The sequence below is a fragment of the Acinonyx jubatus genome, chromosome B1 (genome assembly GCF_027475565.1).
Source record: "Acinonyx jubatus isolate Ajub_Pintada_27869175 chromosome B1, VMU_Ajub_asm_v1.0, whole genome shotgun sequence".
Classification (NCBI taxonomy): Eukaryota; Metazoa; Chordata; class Mammalia; order Carnivora; family Felidae; genus Acinonyx; species Acinonyx jubatus.
The window spans coordinates 4,327,220-4,346,112 of record NC_069382.1 but is presented as its reverse complement, the minus strand read 5'-3'; the positions used below and the strand labels follow the sequence as shown (position 1 = coordinate 4,346,112).

Here is an 18,893-nt window from a genome sequence, read left to right as displayed (position 1 = left end):
TCCATGGAACATAGGTGACTGGTCGTGGGTAATAATGGGTTTTAAAGCAGTGATATCTTTGGAGGACAAAAGAGGTCTAATTCTTAATGTTCTCAAAAACAGAATAGAACAATGGAACAGGGGGGAAAAAAAGGTTGGAGATAAAAAAAAAAAAAAGCTTTCCTGAAATAGTTTGTATCTGTAAATGGAAAGAACACTAAACATCCAATTTCCTACGGAGGTGGGGTACAGAATCACGGTAAGGAGTGAGGGAAGAGAGGAGAGCCTAAGTACTAATTTCCTCACTGTTCAGAGCAAGGAGAAAATCATATGGTCTAATGTTGAAATGTTCGCATCAAAAATCGTAGTGATTACAACCTTAATATTTTTCATAATTTTTGAAATCAGAGGTACCATATCATAGTTTCTCTTATTTTTAACAAATTTTGTCTGACACTTACAATTCATTCTTTTTACTACATCCCTATCCCTAATATAAATTCAATATATTTTGCTAAAAATTAAAAATTTTAAATTTTTAAATATTTAATTTTTTTCATTAAAGATAAAACTTTTATTATTTTATTTACATATGTTACATTTTTTATATGAGATTTACTGTCATATTGGTTTGCATACAACACCCAGTGCTCTTCCCAACAGGTGCCCTCCTAAATGCCCATCACCCACCCCCCATCAACCCTCAGTTTATTCTCAGTTTTTAAGAGTCTCTTATGGTTTGGCTCCCTCCCTCTCTAACTTTTTTTTTTTTTGTCCTTCCCCTCCCCCATGGTCTTCTGTTAAGTTTCTCAGGATCCACATAAGAGTGAAAACATATGGTATCTGATCTGGAGGGTGTTATGCTAAGTGAAATAAGTCATACAGAGAAAGACAGATACAATATTTGATATCTTAAAATCTTATTTTTTGTCTATTCATTAGTCTACCTATCAAGATATATGGATAAATATGTAAAATGATGTTTAACATATTTTAATGACAAGTGCTTCTGCACAGTGAGTTTTTGGTGATTTTTTTTCTCTTTCCCTTTTTTTCCATCTAATTTTACAAAATAATAAAAAAAAAGTTGTTGAATAGGATGGAACTAGAGAACTATCAGGAAGTCCTAGGAATGATTAAAGATCAGTCAGGAAAGCAAGATTGGTCTTGATTATTAACCCGGGGAATCTGGAGAGGCTCTATCCTGTTCCCTTCATCAATTTTCCTACTTAGTGCCCCAACACCACACTTTCTTACTTATTCTAACTGTAGAGTAACTCTTGAAACATTGCCAGTCCCCTGACTTTGTTCTTCTTCCTCCCTATTGTGTTGACTATTAAGCCTTTGCCCTTCCATAAATAAATAAATAAATAAATAAGAATTAGTTTATTGATATCCACAAAACAACTATTGGGATTTTGTTTCGGACTGCATTCAATCTATGGATGAACATGGGGAAAACTGACATCTTGACCATATTGACTCTTCCTACACATTGTTATGCACTATCTCTCCATTTATTAACATGTTCATTGCATGAGAGTTTTACAATTTTCATTGCCTTAATTTGGGGCAATTTTTTAAAGATTTTTTTTTTTTTTAGATTTTGTACTAAATTATTTCATTTATTTTGTGCTATATAAGTGATATTGTGTTTTTAATTTCAAATTGAGATTGCTCCTTACTGGTATATAAACATTAATTGACTAATCTAGTATCCTATAACCTTGCATTAACCATTTATTTGTTCCAAGAAGGTTTTACTTTTTTTTTTTTTTGAGATTTTCTACATAGACCACCATATTATCTGTGAAAAAGAACATATTTCTTTTGTCTTGTCATATATATATATATATATATATATATATATAGTCTAAAATAATAAAATAAAAGAAAATTTATTTCTTTTTCTTGTGTAATTAAATTCTATGGGAATTACAGTATGATGTTTCCAATCTTCGGGGGAAAGCCTCTAGCTTCTTACCATTAAGGAAAATATTAACTGTAGGTGTTTCATAGTTGTTTTCTGTCAACTGGAGAAGATGCTCCTCTACTGCTAATTTTCTGGGATTTCTTTTTTTTCAATCGTGAGTATTGAATTTTGTAAAATGTTTTTTCTGCATTGGCTAAAATGGTCATATGATTTTTCTATTTCAGCCTGTTGATGTCATGGGACAGGCCTTCATTTCAGAATGTTGATCTAGCCCTGCACACCTGGTGTCAGTCTCACTCAGTTGTGATTTATACTTCTTTTTACACGTTGATTTTGATTTGCTGATATCTCACTGAGAGTCTGCATCTCTGTTCAGGACAGATTTTGGTCTCTCATTTTTCTTTCTTATAATATCTTTGTCCAGTTTTAGTATTATGGTAATGCTGACTTTGCAGAATGAGTTAGGACGTATTTCTTCTGCTTCTGTTTTCTGGAAGAGATTGTAGAGAATTGGTATCATTTCTTCCCTAAATGCTTGATGGAATTCACACTGAAAGCTTCTGGGCCTGTGCTCTCTGTTTTGGAAGGTTATTCACTCTCTCTTCCCTTTCTGTAACAGAAATATGCCTTTTCAAATTGTCTATTTTTTTAAATTTTTTTAACGTTTATTTATTTTTGAGACAGAGAGAGACAGAGCATGAACGAGGGAGGGGCAGAGAGAGAGGGAGACACAGAATCTGAAACAGGCTCCAGGCTCTGAGCCCTCAGCCCAGAGACCAACACGGGGCTGGAACTCACGGACCGCGAGATCATGACCTGAGCTGAAGTCGGACGCTTAACCGACTGAGCCACCCAGGCGCCCCTCAAATTGTCTATTTATTGATGGTGTGCCTGGCTGGCTCAGTCAGAGTGGCATGCGAAGCTTGATCTTGGGGTTATGAGTTCGAGCCTCACATTGCAGGTACAGATTAATTAAACAAATAAATAAACTTTAAAAAAACACAAGTTGTCTAATGCTTCTTTTTTTTTAAACTGTTTAATGTGTATTTATTTTGGACAGACAGAGAGAGAGAGACAGAGCATGGGTGGGGAAAGGCGGAGAGAGGGAGACACAGAATCTGAAGCAGGCTCCAGGCTCCAAGCTGTCAGCATAGAGCCCAAAGCGGGGCTCGAACTCATGAACCATGAGATCATGATCTGAGTTGAAGTCAGATGCTCAACCAACTGAGCCACCCAGGTGCCCCTGTAATGCTTCTTATGTAAATTTCAGTTTCTTTCGAGGAACGGGTCCACTGTTATTAAGTTCTCAAATTTCTGGACATAGAGTTATTCATATTTTCCTTTATTATCCTTTTAACATTCATGGGATCGGTAGTGGTGGGCCCTCTTTCGTGTCTGATATTGGTAATTTACATCTTTGCTGTTTTGTTTCTTCATTAGCTTGACTAGATGTCTATCAATATCATTGATCTTTTCAAGGAAAAATCTTTTAGGTTTGTTGATCTTTATTGATAGCCTGTCTTCAATTTTACTGATTTCTGTTATACTGTATCCTTTCTTTTCTCGTGTTTATTTTGGGTTTAGCATGTTCTTTATTTTCTAGTTTCCTAATGTGGAAACTTAGATTATTGATTTTCAATCTTTATTCTTTTCTACTATGCACATTCAGTGCTAAACATTTCCCTCTTGGCATGGGTTTGCAATATGCATTTATAAGTATTTCACATTTACTGTCAAATAAAACTATACCACCTCAGAGGTGCTGTGGGTTTATCAGGTGTTCCTCATTCCTGCCTCTGTCCCTTATAATATTGCTGCCATTCTTTTCAGTAATCCGTAAGCTAGAATTACTAAATACATCGCTGCTTTTGTTATGACAAATTATCTGTTGTATCAATTAAGAATCAAATCGATAAAAGATTACTTTCCCTTCATTTATGCTTTCTCTCACACTCTTTCTTTCTTTATGTACTTCTATATAGCTAAGATTTGAGTTTCTGACCTATGTCATTATCCTTTTTTTTTTTTAACGTTTATTTATTTTTGAGACAGAGAGAGACAGAGCATGAACGGGGGAGGGGCAGAGAGAGAGGGAGACAGAATCGGAAGCAGGCTCCAGGCTCTGAGCCATCAGCCCAGAGCACGATGCGGGGCTCGAACTCACAGACCGTGAGATCGTGACCTGAGCCGAAGTCGGACGCTTAACCGACTGAGCCACCCAGGCGCCCCGTCATTATCCTTCTTTCCAAAGAAATTCTTTTAAAATAATTTGAAGTCGGTCCTACTGGCAACAAATTATCTCATTTTGGGTTTGCCTGAGGAAGTCTTTATTTCTATTTGACTTTTGAAAGACAATTTCCCTGGATACAGTCTTAATTCTAGGCTAGTCGTTTTGTTTTTGTTTTTCTTTTTACACTTTCTTCCTGCTTATTGGTTTCTGAAGAAAAGTCCCTGATAATTCATACGCTTGGTACTCTACCAGTAAGGGGTTTCTTTGTCTTCCTTCAAGATTTTCAACCTAAATTTCATTTTCTGCAGAATTGCTAGGCCTCACTGTGGCATTTTGGCATTTATCCTGTGTAGTTTTCTTAGATTTCTGGATCTGGGATTCGGTGTCTGTCATTAATCCCTTGAAATATTTCTTCTGTTCCTTTCTCCACTTCTTTTCCTTTTTGTCTTCCCACATGCATTTGTTAGCTCTTGGGTGATTTCACGGTTCTTAAATATCCTGTTCCGTTCATAACTATTCTTTTCATTTCCTTCATTCTTTTTTCTCTCTGCTTTTCAGCTTGAGAAGCATCATATTCATACGTTGAAGCCCTAACTCCCGGGACCTCAGAATGGGACCGGATTTGGGACGGGGCCTCTAAAGAGACAATTAAAGGTGAATGAGGTCATTGGGGTCAAGCATAGGGGTTGGCAGGTGTTGAGGTTTGTTAGAGCTGTAGCTGGCTAAGGCTAGATGTCCTCCGGGGTGATGTCATTCTGTAGTCCTGCCTCGAGTCCCCCCCCCCCCTTTCTCTGGGCCCCCGTCTCCAGACGGAGACCTTCACAGGTGCTTCTCAGCTTTCCACCCAGTCAGGGAGGGCAGGCCACAGGGAGATGCCCAGCTGCAGGGGAGGGGCTGCTTCCCTGCCCCCCGGGCCCCGAAGGCTCCCTCAAACAGGTGTGCCCAATAGCCTCCTTCGAGGGCAAGGCCTTTGTTGATAACAGCTCTCTGGGCTTATTTCAGAAGGGTTACTTTCCCCTCCCCCTGCTGGAGGCGCGAGGGGGTGATTCTCTGATCTGAGCACTTGATGGGGCTCCTGGCAGAAAATCCAGGCAAGGCGGGAGGTGGGGGTTCAGGGGGCCGGGGCAGAGTCCTGATCCCCCAATCCAGCCCAGGTTCAGGCTCCAGCAACCACCCCCCACCCCTTCAGTGTTCCCAACGAGCCCCAGCAGCAGCTTCCTCTCCAGCTAGGCCTGCGTCTACGCCCTCGCCTGTGCCTCCTGTTTGCGTGGTGGTGGTTTGTCCCGTGACCTTGTGTCTTTGGGGGAGTCCAGGAAGGACTGTAGATGCTCAGTGCGCGCGGCTGTTTTCTTCTTGCGAGGGTGACCCTGGGGATTTGCAAGCCCCTCATCTTTCAGACCAGAGGCCGGAAGTCCACGGCGCTGCCTTTCCAGGTAAGTCTGACCAATACTTGGTTTTGATTTCCTGCTGTTACCAAACCGGAAAAGGTGGCTGAGCGTCTGAGTGTAAAAGGTAAAAGGCTGATTCACACTGCAAGGTGTTTACGACATGAGGGAGAATCGGTAGCAGGGAGGTTTGCCCCCTCAAAGGGGGGACAGGCTCCCCACCCCCAGCCCCTGGAACCGGCAGCTGGACTCAGTAAGTCAGAGGCACTAAGGGTCCCTGTGCTTGAGCTGTGGTGGCAAAGCTCTGAGTAGCCCCCAGATTCGCGAGATTCTAATGCAGGACTTCTCAACTTTGACCACAACTTAGAATTTCCTGGAGATATTATGCAAATTCAGGTGCCCATAGGACACTCGAATTCAATTGACAATTATATCAGATTCTCTGAGGGATGGTGATGAGGTTTATCAGTATATTTTAAAGCTCCATAGATAATAATGTTTACTCTCCAGGGGAGAATTGGAATTACTGTTCTGAAATATTCCAGGAACAAATTGAAATTGTGGTGAGCATTCACCAAGCTTTAAGTTAGGTTTTTTTCTTTTTAATGTTTATTTATTTTTGAGACAGAAATAGAGAGAGTGGGGAAGGACAGAGAGAGAGGTAGAGAGAGAGAGAGGATCCCAAGCAGGCTCTCTGCTGACACCAGAGAGCCCAATGCAGGGCTTGAACTCACAAACCATGAGATCATGACCTGAGCCAAAGTTGAATGCTTCACCGACTGAGCCACCCAGGTGCCCCCTAGGTTTGATTTTCTTTTTTTAATTAAAAAAAAATTGTAATGTTTACTTTTGAGAGAGAGAGAGCATGAGCAGAGGAGGGGCAAAGAGACAGGGAGACACAGAGTCCGATGAAGGCTCCAGGCTCTGAGCTGTCAGCACAGAGCCCAACACGGGGCTCGAATTCATGAATCATGAGATCATGACCTGAGCCAAAGTTGGATGCTCAACCGACTGAGCCATCCAGGCACCCCTCCTAGGTTTGATCTTTTTTTTATGTCCGAGGCAAAAATGTTTGTTTACCCCATCCCCAGTGACATGCACGTGTTCTTGAGTGGAAACACACCACACACAAGCCCTTCTTGATAGCAACTTACTGGTTTTTTGGTTTGTGGTGATTCACTTGGAGAGGTTACATCCCTCAACTCCAGAGTAAAGCGTCAATGGTGGGGCCAGCCTGTGGGTGGTGACCTGAAATGAGCAAATGCCATCAACATGATTCTTTTTTTTTCTTTTAATTTAATTTCATTTTTTTAAAATTTACATCCAAATTAGTTAGCATATAGTGAAACAATGATTTCAGGAGTAGATTCCTTAATGCCCCTGACTCATTTAGCCCATCCCCCCCCCACAATCCCTCCAGCAACCCTCAGTTTGTTCTCCATATTTATGAGTCTCTACTGTTTTGTCCCCCTCCCTGTTTTTATATTATTTTTGTTTCCCTTCCCTTATGTTCATCTCTTTTGTCTCTTCAAGTCCTCATATAAGGGAAGTCATATGATTTTTGTTTTTCTCTGATTGACTCCTTTCACTTAGCATAATGGCATAGTTGCAAATGGCAAGATTTCATTTTTTCCAATTGCCGAGTAATACTCCATTGTATATACAGACCATATCTTCTTTATCCATTCATCCATCGATGGACATTTGGGCTCTTTCCATACTTTGGCTATTGTTTGACACACGACATAGTGGGATAGGTTAGGAACAGGCACTTGTTCCCAAGACATCAATAAATGTGGCAGAAGGACTCCAGAGACCCTGGTGGCTGACAATAAAATTGGAGGTACATGATTTTATGAAGGGGACCTCATAGTCTCACACACACACACACACACACACACACACACACACAAAAGCTGAACTGATACCTAAAGAATGGGAATATGAAAAGGCACCAAATGGTCAGCTGTCCAGGGAACTCTGTGCCAACGTTAGCACAGGAAGAATGGCGTCTGCGGGATGTACTTGTGCGCAGAGGGCGTGAACATGAGCAAAATAAAGGTAATGGAGGCTGCTGTGGGTAACATTCTGATGCCAGGCTTTGTTAAACCTCTTGTACCTTGTGGGAACCATCGTGGCAGTATGGAAACATCACACGGGCAGGTTACAGAAAGAGCCCGAGCCGGTGGCTTATCCTTAGTGTAAACCGTATGCGAACCCTCAATCTGACAATGCCTGGGGCAGTGGGAAGCTTGGGACTGGTTTTCTCTGGTTGCGAATGGACCTTAGTGGCAAGTGAGGGTGGAGGCTGGAGCCGGGAAGGAGCCGAGAGCACAGAACAGATGTCTTCCAGCAGTCCTGTCCCCCAACATCCCTCCATCTGTGAACAAGATAGCAACTGTGGGCTTGACTTTGCTTTTTTTCTTTTTAGCATCTTATCAACTAGCATTTCAATCTCGTCTTCTGGTTCTTCTTCTGAATCATAACCGTGATAGAAAATAGAATCCCCAGATCCTCGTGATGCCGGGTCAGACCTAAATACTCTCAGGGTGCTGCCCATATTATTTTAAAGGCAATTGTAAATGAGATATTTCCAAAATGCTTTCTTAAAATACTGCAGTTTTTGTCGACTTTACACCCAGGGTCGTCTTTGTCAAAACGCATCATCCTCCCTAAGCGACGAATGCCATTTTTATTTTATTCTCTGCTCCATACGTAACATAAAAATCATGCCTCCATCCCGTCTGAAAATATTGCCCCGAACGTAATAATAAATACTAAGAAAAGAGGCATCTGGTTAGTGAATTTGGTGAATGCTGGCTTAAAGAAAGTTAAACAGGTTTTTCTTTTTTCCCTTTTTTTAGTATCAATTAATTTTATCTTTTTCAATATATGAAATTTATTGTCAAATTGGTTTCCATACAACACCCAGTGCTCATCCCAAAACGTGCCCTCCTCAGTACCCATCACCCACCCCCATCGACCCTCAGTTAAACAGGTTTTTCTAATGTAGAACCACCGAAAGCATGTGTTGTGAATCATGGAAAGAACACCTATTAACCAGAGCTAATCATGTTAACTATATAGTTGTATCCATAACTATAATATATTGTAGAATATAATTTATATGTATTTCAATTATATTTTAATATATTATAAATACACTGATGACTATAAATTAAAATATATATAAATATATTTCACATATACAGAATATATCCCTGAAGTCATTGGAATCAGAAACCTGTTTCGTAAATTTGACAAACAGGTGATTACGTTTGAGAAATCCATCCTTCACTTGTTTCCAGGCATGAATATTTCCTTTACAATATTTTCAAGCTCTCCTAGCCATCATACCTTTACAACGGGAAGATGCTTAAACACATGTGATCATCTCTTTTCTCTATGAAGATTTGTGGCCACTTAGAGGCCACAGATCCTGCTCGTCACCACTGGGGTTCAAGCCACATGCTCGTCAGGGTTCTAGTCAGATGACCTCATGCTAGGGACTTCTGACTGTCAACACCCTTAATTCTCCGTGGAAGCAGCTGATAATCATGCTGCTTTAAGTGAGTTAGTAGCACCAGGGAAATGAGAAGAGTTGCGGAGGGAAAGAGTTTGAAGTTGTTCAGCGTTTCACCTTAGGCTGCTGCACAATGACGTTTTTAGGAAGTGCTTTAACCATAACTCACTATTTCCTCCTAATTCCCAACCACATTGATAACGGTGCATTGAAACAGCAGAGAATCAAAATCAAGGCTGAAGGAGAGGAGGTAGACGTTTCATATGGTCTCAATCAATACTGAAGATACAGAGGGAAAGAAAAGCAGAGGCTGGTTACCCACGGACGTGGACGGTGGGGCACTGCACCCAGGGGAAGGTGCATGCCTCCAGAAGTCCCAGATCCCCTCACATACTCACCCCTCGCCAACTCACGATTCCTCAGTTCAAACTTCACGCCGGTGATATGCCTTCAGGGGCCAGTTTATTTGGGCAAACTGATCAATGGGCTGTAGAAATCTTACATATGCCAAAGTTATATTAGGAAACGAGTTAAGATACTCCCATATCAATGTAAAGTCCATCATTAATGACATAGGTACTGATTGCTCGTTATGTGCTCACAGTCGAAATTGATGTTTTAATGCACAATCTTACTAAAATGTTAGTGCAATATGTGTGCATGTGTGTGTGTTCGGTTTCCTAGAATTTATAGACTATATTCAAACCAGATTCCTCGTTAGGCATTTAGGAAGTTTATAACAGGCCTAAGGAGTTAGGGCAGTAATAAGTTCATTTAAATCCTTTAGAGATCCTCTGTGTAAATACCTCCAACAAAATACAGTAATACATCTTCTTCGCATATAAAAATGTAAATGATAAACAGTGCATTTTATAGTCTGTGGATTAAACTATTAGGTGTCATTAGACTCAGTAATTTAGTAAATGAAAATGAGCTCAGAGTAGGTATCGTTTCTGATAGCAGTATCTGGAGTGCTTGGAACATATTGTTGATTCAATGGGAAAGGAACTTATCCTTTGTGATTTCAATTGTATGTGTTCAAATTTAAGGAGGCAGAGACGGAAGTCTGGAATATGAAGTGGGTTACAGAGTGTCCTTTTCGGTTGGTGCAGACTTTGTCCTCTTCTCGCAGGGCCAGTAGGGGCTTGCCTGCATTCTACTGTCCGTCACTACGAACTTGCCTGGTCTCCAGATTTCACGTACATGGAATCATACAGGACTTGTCTTTTTGTACCCATCTTTTTTCACTTAGCATAATGTTCTTAAAGTTCATCCGTGTGGTCGCAACTGTCAGAACTTCATCCTTTCTTACGGCAGAAGAATAACCCATTCTCTGTATAGACCACACTCTGCTTATCTGTCCACCCATCGATGGACCCTTGGCTGGCTTGGACCCTTTTGCTCTCATGAAGGATGCTGCTAGGAATGTCGGTGTGCAAATATCTGCTAAAGTCCCTGCTTTCAGTCCGTTTGCCTCTGTATCTGTTAGTGAAATCTGAGTCCTGTGGTAAGTCTGTTTCACTCTTTGAAACACGGTTTCCACAGCAATCTACATTTTACATTCCCACCCGCAGGCTATAAGGATTTTATTTTTTCTCCTCCCTCTTTCTCTTTTCTTTTCTATTATAGCCATCGTAATAGGTATGAAGAGGTATCTCATTGTGGCTTTGATTTACAAAGTCACTTCCCTAGTGATTAATCCTGCTGAGCATCTCTGCTGGGCTTGTCTGACTGTTTACATATCTGACCGCTGCTTTTGCTGATTCACAAAGTTTGTGTTTCTGGTTTTACTCATCTTGAGGTATTTTCTCATTTCCCTTAAGATTTATTGTTTGGCCCGTTGGTGGATTCTGTATCCCTTTAGTTTCCGTTTATTTATGGATCCCCAGTTTTCCGTCTGTTGCTACTTTCCCGTTGTATTCCACAGTGGTTGGAAAGGGCACTTTGCATGATTTCAGTTCATTTTTTAAGTGGTTACGGAGTTGCGGGAGAGCGCGCGCACGTGCACATGCGTGGGGAGGGGCAGAGAGAGCGGGGAACAGAGGATCTGAAGCAGGATCCATGCTGACAGCAGAGAGCCGGATGTGGGGTTTGAACTATGAGGTCATGACCTGGGCTGCTGGAAGTCGGATGCTTCAACGACAGAGACACCCGGGAGCCCCTGTATGATTTCAAATAAAAAAAAGTATATCAGCACTTGTTTTGCAGCCTAGAGGACATGTGGTCTGTTCTGGTGAGTGCTCCGTGTGCACTTAGAACATGGCGTGTTTTGCCGCTGCCTGTTGGATGTTTCCAGAAACCTGTACATCTAATTGCATACAGTGTTGTTTACATTCTGTTTCCTCACTGACCTGCTTGTTCCGTATTGAAAGTGGGTTCTGATGAGTCCAACTGTTGTAGAACTAACTCTCTCTCTCCCCCTCTCCCCCTCCCCCTCTCTCCCCCTCCCCCCCTCCCCTCTCTCCCCCTCCCCCCCTCTCCCCCTCCCCCCTCTCTCCCCCTCCCCCCCTCTCTCCCCCTCCCCCCTCTCTCCCCCTCCCCTCCTCTCTCCCCCTCCCCTCCTCTCTCCCCCTCCCCCCTCTCTCCCCCTCCCCCCTCTCCCCCCCTCTCTCCCCCTCTCCCCCTCTCCCCCCCTCTCCCCCTCTCCCCCCTCTCCCCCTCTCCCCCCCTCTCCCCCTCTCCCCCTCCCCTCCCCCTCTCCCCCTCCCCTCCCCCTCACCTCCCCCCTCCCCTCCCCCCCTCCCCCTCTCCCCCCCTCCCCTCCCCCCTCCCTCCTCCCTCCCTCCCTCTTCCCCCCTCCCCTCCCCTCCCCGTCCCCTCCCCCCTCCCCTCCCCTCTCCCCCTCCCCTCCCCTCTCCCCCTCCCCTCCCCCCTCCCCCTTCCCTCCCTCCCTCCTCCCCTCCCCTCCCCTCCTCCCCTCCCCTCCCCTCTCCCCCTCCCCTCCCCCCTCTCCCCCTCCCCTCCCCCCCTCTCCCCCTCCCCTCCCCTCTCCCCCTCCTCCCCTCTCTCCCCCTCTCCCCCTCCCCTCCTCTCTCCCCCTCCCCTTCCCTCTCCCCCTCTCCTCCTCTCTCCCCCTCCCTCCTCTCTCTCTCTTGAATTTGGTCAGATTTTTTCCTTTGCCTATTTTGGGACTTTGTTGTTAGCCACATGCAATTGTTACATATTCTTAATGGATTGCAACTTGTAACAGTAGATAATATACTTCTTTGTCTCTTGTGTCTTGTAAACTTTTACTATTTATGTCTTTCCCTATGTCTGTATTTATCTTTTTTACTTAAAATCTGTTTTGTCTGCTAATATAATTCTTTGCTTTTGTGACCGTGTCCATAGAATATCTTTCTCCCTCCTTTTATTTTCAAATGTTTTGTCTTTGCATCCAAATACTCTCACACAGTATATAGATAAGTGAGATTTTTACTTACTCTGTCAATCTCTGCCTTATTTGGAGAGTTGAATCTATTTCATTTTAAAGTAATGTTGATAACAAAAATTCACTTATACCGTGTGGCTATTTCCTTATGTGTGTCTTAATTTTTTCCTTTTTTTTTGTTCTATCTTCTGTTATTCCCTTTCCTCATACGTAGTCAGGGTGTGTGTGTGTGTGTGTGTGTGTGTGTGTGCGCGCGCGCGCGCGTGCATGCGTGTGAGATCGGTGGTTATCTTGGGGAAGCAGTCCACTTGGTCACCGTATATCAACCTAGTTCCAATGATACCAACTTAGTGTCAAAATTATGCAACACTCTGTTTCTGTACATATCTATCCCTCCCCCTTATATTGTTATTTTCACTGCTTACATCCTTCTGCATTGCATGCCCATTAATATCGATAGAAACAATACATTGGTTTGTGTGTTTGCCTTTTAAATCAGAGGACAGATGCTGGTGAGGATGTGGAGAAACAGGAACCCTCTTGCACTGTTGGTGGGAATGCACACTGGTGCAGCCACCCTGGAAAACAGTGTGGAGGTTCCTCAAAAAATTAAAAATAGATCTACCCTATGACCCAGCAATATAGCACTGCTAGGAATTTACCCAAGGGATACAGGAGTGCTGGTGCATAGGGGCACTTGTACCCCAATGTTTATAGCAGCACTTTCAGCAACAGCCAAACTATGGAAAGAGCCTAAATGTCCATCAACTGATGAATGGATAAAGAAGATGTGGTTTATATACACAATGGAATACTACTTGGCAATGAGAAAGAATGAAATCATGCCATTTGCATCAACATGGTAGAACTGGAGCGTATTATGCTGAGTGAAATAAGTCAGTCAGAGAAGAGGACAGGCACCATATGTTTTCACTCATACGTGGATCCTGAGAAATTTAACAGAAGACCATGGGAGAGGGGAAGGAGAAAAAATAGTTTCAAACAGAGAGGGAGGCAAACCATAGGAGACTCTTAAAAACAGAGTACAAACTGAGGGTTGATGGGGGTTGGTGAGAGGGAAATGGGTAATGGGCACTGAGGAGGGCACTTGTTGGGATCAGTACTGGGCCTTGTATGTAAGCGATGAATCATGGGAATCTACTCCCGAAGCCAAGAGCATGCTGTATACACTGTATGTTAGCTAACTTGACAATAAATTATATTTTAAAAATATAAATAATATAAATTAAAAAAACAAAAATCAGAGGAGAAATGAGTTATAAACCCCAAATGCAATAATATTAGTTTTTATATTTACTTAGGTGGTTACCTTTACCAGTGTTCTTTATTCATCCATTCGTCTTGTATTTAGTTACTGTCTAGCATTCTTTCATTCCAACTTAAGGGGCTATATTAACATTTCTTGTATGGTTGGTCTACAGGGAATAGAGTCCCTTGGTTTTGCTTATTTGGGAATGTTATGATTTCTCCCTAATTTCTGAAGGGCAATTTTTATTTCAAATTCTTTGTTGATGGGTTTCTTTTTCCCCTTTCCACACTTTAATTATGTCATCCCACTGTCTTTTGGCCTCATGGTTTATTAAGAGAAATAAGCTAGCAATAACACTGAGGACCCTTGAGATGAGTCACTTTTGTGGCATTCAAGATCCTCTCTCCTTGTTTTTAAGTTTTTATTTAAATTCTAGTTAACATACAGTGTGATATGAGTTCCAGGTGTACAATCAAGATCCTGTCTTTGTCATTGTCTATAACGTGTCTTGGTGGCTTTTGATTTAGCCTGCATGGAGTTCATTTGAGCTCCTTGGATTTTCATTCATTTCATTCATCAAGTTCGGAAATTTTCATTCATTATTTTTTCAAATGGTTCCTCGACCTCTTTGTCTCTTCTCACAGGTTGGTCTACTTAACGGTGACCCACAGAACCCTTGGGTTTCATTCCATTCCTCCACTCTTTTGTCATTCTGCTCTTCAGGCTCGATTATTTATCTTTCAGTTCACTGATCCTTTCTTCTACAGAATCAAATCAGTTGTTGAAATTTGCTTATTAATTTGTCCAGTTGTTGTACTTTGTAATGCGAGAATTCCTATTAGTTTCCTCTTTATGATTTTTACCTCCTTATTGATATTCCCATTTTGTTCATCCATCATTTTTCTGGTTTACTTTATTTCTTGCCTATGGTTTTCTTTAAATTTTTGAAAATATTTAAAACAGTTGATTTAAAGTCTTGGTCTAGTAACTCCAAGGTCTAGGGTTCTCCAAAGATGGTTTCTGTTCATTTCTTTTTCTTCTGCATGGGCTGTCTTTTCTTACTTCATCGTATGCTTTGTAATTTTGTGTTGTTATTGTTGTTGAAAACTGGACATTAGAATATTATTCTCTGGTAACCCTGTAAATCAAATTCTCTCCCCTCCTAGATGTTTCTCTTCTTGATGGCTAAAAGCTGACCCCTTTGTTCAACTAGTGTAATGTTAAGATAAAGGCTTCCTTCAATCCAAGAGCAAAAAGCTAAGCGAAGCAAAACAAAACAAAAAAACCCAGAAGACAAAAGTATTCTTCTACTCTTTGTGGCTTGACTTTGTCACTTGTGTGGAGGCTAGAGATCAGCTTAGGGTCTTCTCTGGTCTTTTGTGAGCACACATCCTGCCCTGGGTATATCTGTGGTTTTCTAAACTCCCACAGTACCCATGGGTGCTTTTGGATGTCCCAGTATCCCCAGAGAAATTTCCTCCAGGCCTCTGAGTCAACCGTATGTCTTGACCATTATCTTCTGCCCCACATAGCTGTGGGTCTTTCTTTGCCATACAAGTGTTTTTGAGCAATGTCTGTCATTTTCTGCCCCCAGTGGGTTCTGTGTTCAGTGAAACAGAAACGGAAGGCTTGCATCAATCATTCCGGTAGTTTCCGGACTGATTAGGATAGACAAGCAGAATGAATTATGGCTCCCTCTGAAGCCAGAGACCAGATTCCCACACAGGAGCCAGGGAGGGAGGTGGAGCAAGGGCAACTAAGGTGGCACCAAGCGTTCAACCATTTTCAAGTCCTCTCATCCTTGGTTCAGCATTTGTCTGATTGCTCTGAGGGTTGGGCTGTTTTCCAGAGTCCCGACCCTGTGGGTTCAGTTTCTGTGCACTTCTTCTCTTCTCTCGTGGGGGAGGGGAATTTGGAACCATCCAGTCCTCCATTTTGCCACAGTCACTCCCGTTGACTTCACTTTTTTTTTATGTCGCTTCACTTTCAAACCCCAAATATCACAGTTTCCATGAATTCCCTGGATTCCTTCCACTTTCCCATGTTTTTGTGTGTATACAGTCAGATTGATCTAATACTCTTAGTGACAGCAATTAACATGATGAACATTTCTTCACAATAACAGGATATTTATTAAATTTTCATGGGCTAAGCAACATCTATCTTCCTGGAAGATTGCAGGTAGTTTTGAAAAAAAAAATCAGATATTTGGCAGTAAAATACATAGTTGGGCTTGTCTTTATAAATCTGGTATGATCTCCAGCATAGAAATAATCTGAATCATTTTTGTTTGCTTTTTTTTTTTAGATATAATTGATATATGCCATTATATTAGTTTTGGGTGTACAACATAATGATTTCATATTTGTATATATTGTGAAATAACCATCACACTAAGTCTAGGTAACGTCTATGTTAATATGCTTTTTTTAGCATTCAGGAAAAAGAAAATGGTCTCACTGTGTCTTTCTATTTCTTCCTGTCCCCTGTCTTCTCTGCTGGTGGAGTGTATGTAGACATATCCATGAATAGATGTACACACACACAGAGATACATGCTCCCCTACACATACATCCAAATATTTTATTGAATTGTTTTGTTTCATGAAGGGTGCTTGTCTTTATAACTTTTCTTGTACACAGTGTTTTAATTTTGCTTCTACTCCATATAGTACAATTTAAAGGTAGCATGAAGGGTAAGAAAGAATATATGTTGACAAATCACTAAGCTGTGACATAATAATCTGATATCTAGGCTTCTGTCTGTCAGATGCAATCATAAACAAAAGATAGAAAGAAGCAAGGGATTGCTTTTTAAGGAAATTAAATTGTCTTGAGAATATTTCAAAAATGTGACTTGAAAGGGCATATACATGACATAAGTATTCTTCAGATTTCTATTCATTCCCGAATGATACCAGGTGAGATCAATTGTGGTGATGTTCTTGTCTTGTGTCTAAATGCTCATCCAGGGAATAAACTCCTATAGAGCAAAGGGCCTTGCTCAAATCCCCAGAGCACCTGCTTGGCAGACTGTGACTCAAAGCTTTCTAAGGTGATTCAGCCCTTCACCGCACCCCCTGGGGCTCTTACACGCTAGATGTAAGGTTCCCTTTTGTGTTGTAAGACTTTTCTGTGTGATAATTAAGACAGCGACTAGTACAACATTTTTAGGCATCTGCCCATACACATAGCTCCTGAAGTGATGACTGTGGATGTCTTGAGGTTTTGTACATTCTCTCAGCGGGCCAAATGTCAAGACGCGAAATATCAAAGTTCTGGATTCATTGGAACAAAGGGAGGAAAAGCCTGCCACATTTGGAACTGAGAAATGGAAATCCGGTACCGACAGATAAAAGATGCAGAGGTGTCGTGTTTGTGTAGGTGGCTTTAAAGGCATTTTGCCACAACTAGTTAATAAATTTGCATATGCTTCTTCCAAAGTCTCTGGATTTAAGTAATTAGACATTAAGATTCTTATCAAGTAGCATTTTGCATTTTGTTCTGTTTCACGCTGTTTATGCAGAAGCCAATGGATATTTAACCTTTGAGAAACCTGCATTAAATCAATATTACATTAGTGTTTTAATGGCATTAGCTCAATAGCCATATGCCCAGATATTTTCTCCATTCAGAAAGTTAGGAATCAGTAAATAAAAATGAGATAATTAACCATGAATACCTGCTACTCACATTTTATGTGTACAACATTATCTCTTTCCATTCAAAGCTTGACATTATTACCTATCATTCAAGAAATGCAAACCCACATTCCATATATTGCATAGCAATGGAGCTCTTGTGGTGACCTCACATATGTTTCCATGGTAGCATATTCATCTGAAAATAGCACAACACTTTGATTTATACATGGTCAAAGATGGACTCCTGAATGATGCTCATTGAAAAGCCTAATTTCAAAAGAAATTCTTAGGTTGGAAATTTTGCAAGGCAATATTATAAACTAACACGGTGTTTATATTTTTAATGATTATGCATTTCTACTTCTGAATTTGAAGTAATATTTTCACCATCCAGATGCCTTGCAATTCAAATATTTACCGGCAAGGTAGATATTAGCACCAGAGTAAAGGAATAGAGTTTTGGCAACTCGCCATTCCCATTGGCTGCCTTGCCAACTGACCCCAAGGGTGTTAGTGTATTTGGGCTGTAGACTGGGCAGCTTAAATGATATAAAAAAGTTATTTTCTCATAGTTCTGGAAGCTGGAAGTCCCCAGATCATGGCCTGGTTTCCCCTGTTGGTGAGGACTCTTAGCTTGCGGACGTAGCCTTTCCTGTGAGCACCTGCAGGGAGAGAGAGAGAAAGCGTGAGCTAACAAGCAGGCTCTGGTTCCTTTTTAAAAGGACACTAATCCTATGAGATCAGGGCCCACCCTTAGAACCTCCTTTAACCTGAAGTAGCCCTAAGTACTTTCTTAGGGGCCTATCTCCAAACGTAGCTGTACTAGGTTTTGGGGCTTTAGCGTATGAACTGGGGAGAGGGCCACAAACATTCAGTGCCCAACAGCAGGCCTCATTAGCCCCATCTTCTCAGGGTGCTGGTATCTGCATTGTCCATTCTAACAGTGGGATAGATTTGTACCTCCTGAGATCAGGCGGCATGTTGGGATCACTGGGTGATTGGTGTCACCATAGATCATTCAGTTGCACCAAAGTTAACTTTTAACTTCAGCAAAGCAGTAATAAACTAGAGATGAATATTGATTAAAAAAAAAAAAACACCAAAAGCAAAACTCTTCTTCTGCGGTAACATACGAGTAAAGGTAAGAGAGTAGATGTTTTCCTGTGTTTTGTGGGAAGGCTTTCAAGCGCCCAGGACTATGAAATTGGCTGGAAACTCCAAAACCTCAGCATTCGCTTTGACCCTTCCCGGCTCCTTCTCACCTGCTTTGCTTAGTGAATCGGGGCGGTCACATTCACTGACCCCAGGCCTGACCTATTTCTACAGGCAAAAGACGTGAGGAAAGGGATGCCCATTACATAACCTTACAATATCTCAGAAGGATCGATACTTTTAACTCAGAGTCTGGATTGTTGAAACAATTTAAAGTTATTGTTGTCAGCAGAGACCCTTGTAAATCGGAATAATGCTTACCTGCAGCAGCATAAAATAATGTAAAGTACTCCACATGGGTTCTGAAAAACTCTGTATTCTGCAAAATCATGGGCTAGAACACAGGGT

General features: G+C 41.6%; 1 long non-coding RNA gene across 1 annotated transcript; it reads right to left on the bottom strand.

Annotated features, from left to right (window-relative positions):
- Positions 1-1,862: 1,862 nt before the first annotated feature.
- Positions 1,863-7,379, bottom strand: LOC128314207 (uncharacterized). The gene is made up of 3 exons (XR_008295700.1): positions 7,196-7,379; positions 6,682-6,775; positions 1,863-2,402 (listed from the first exon to the last, which is right to left on the bottom strand). It is a non-coding gene; the product is annotated as an uncharacterized LOC128314207 (long non-coding RNA).
- Positions 7,380-18,893: the final 11,514 nt, after the last annotated feature.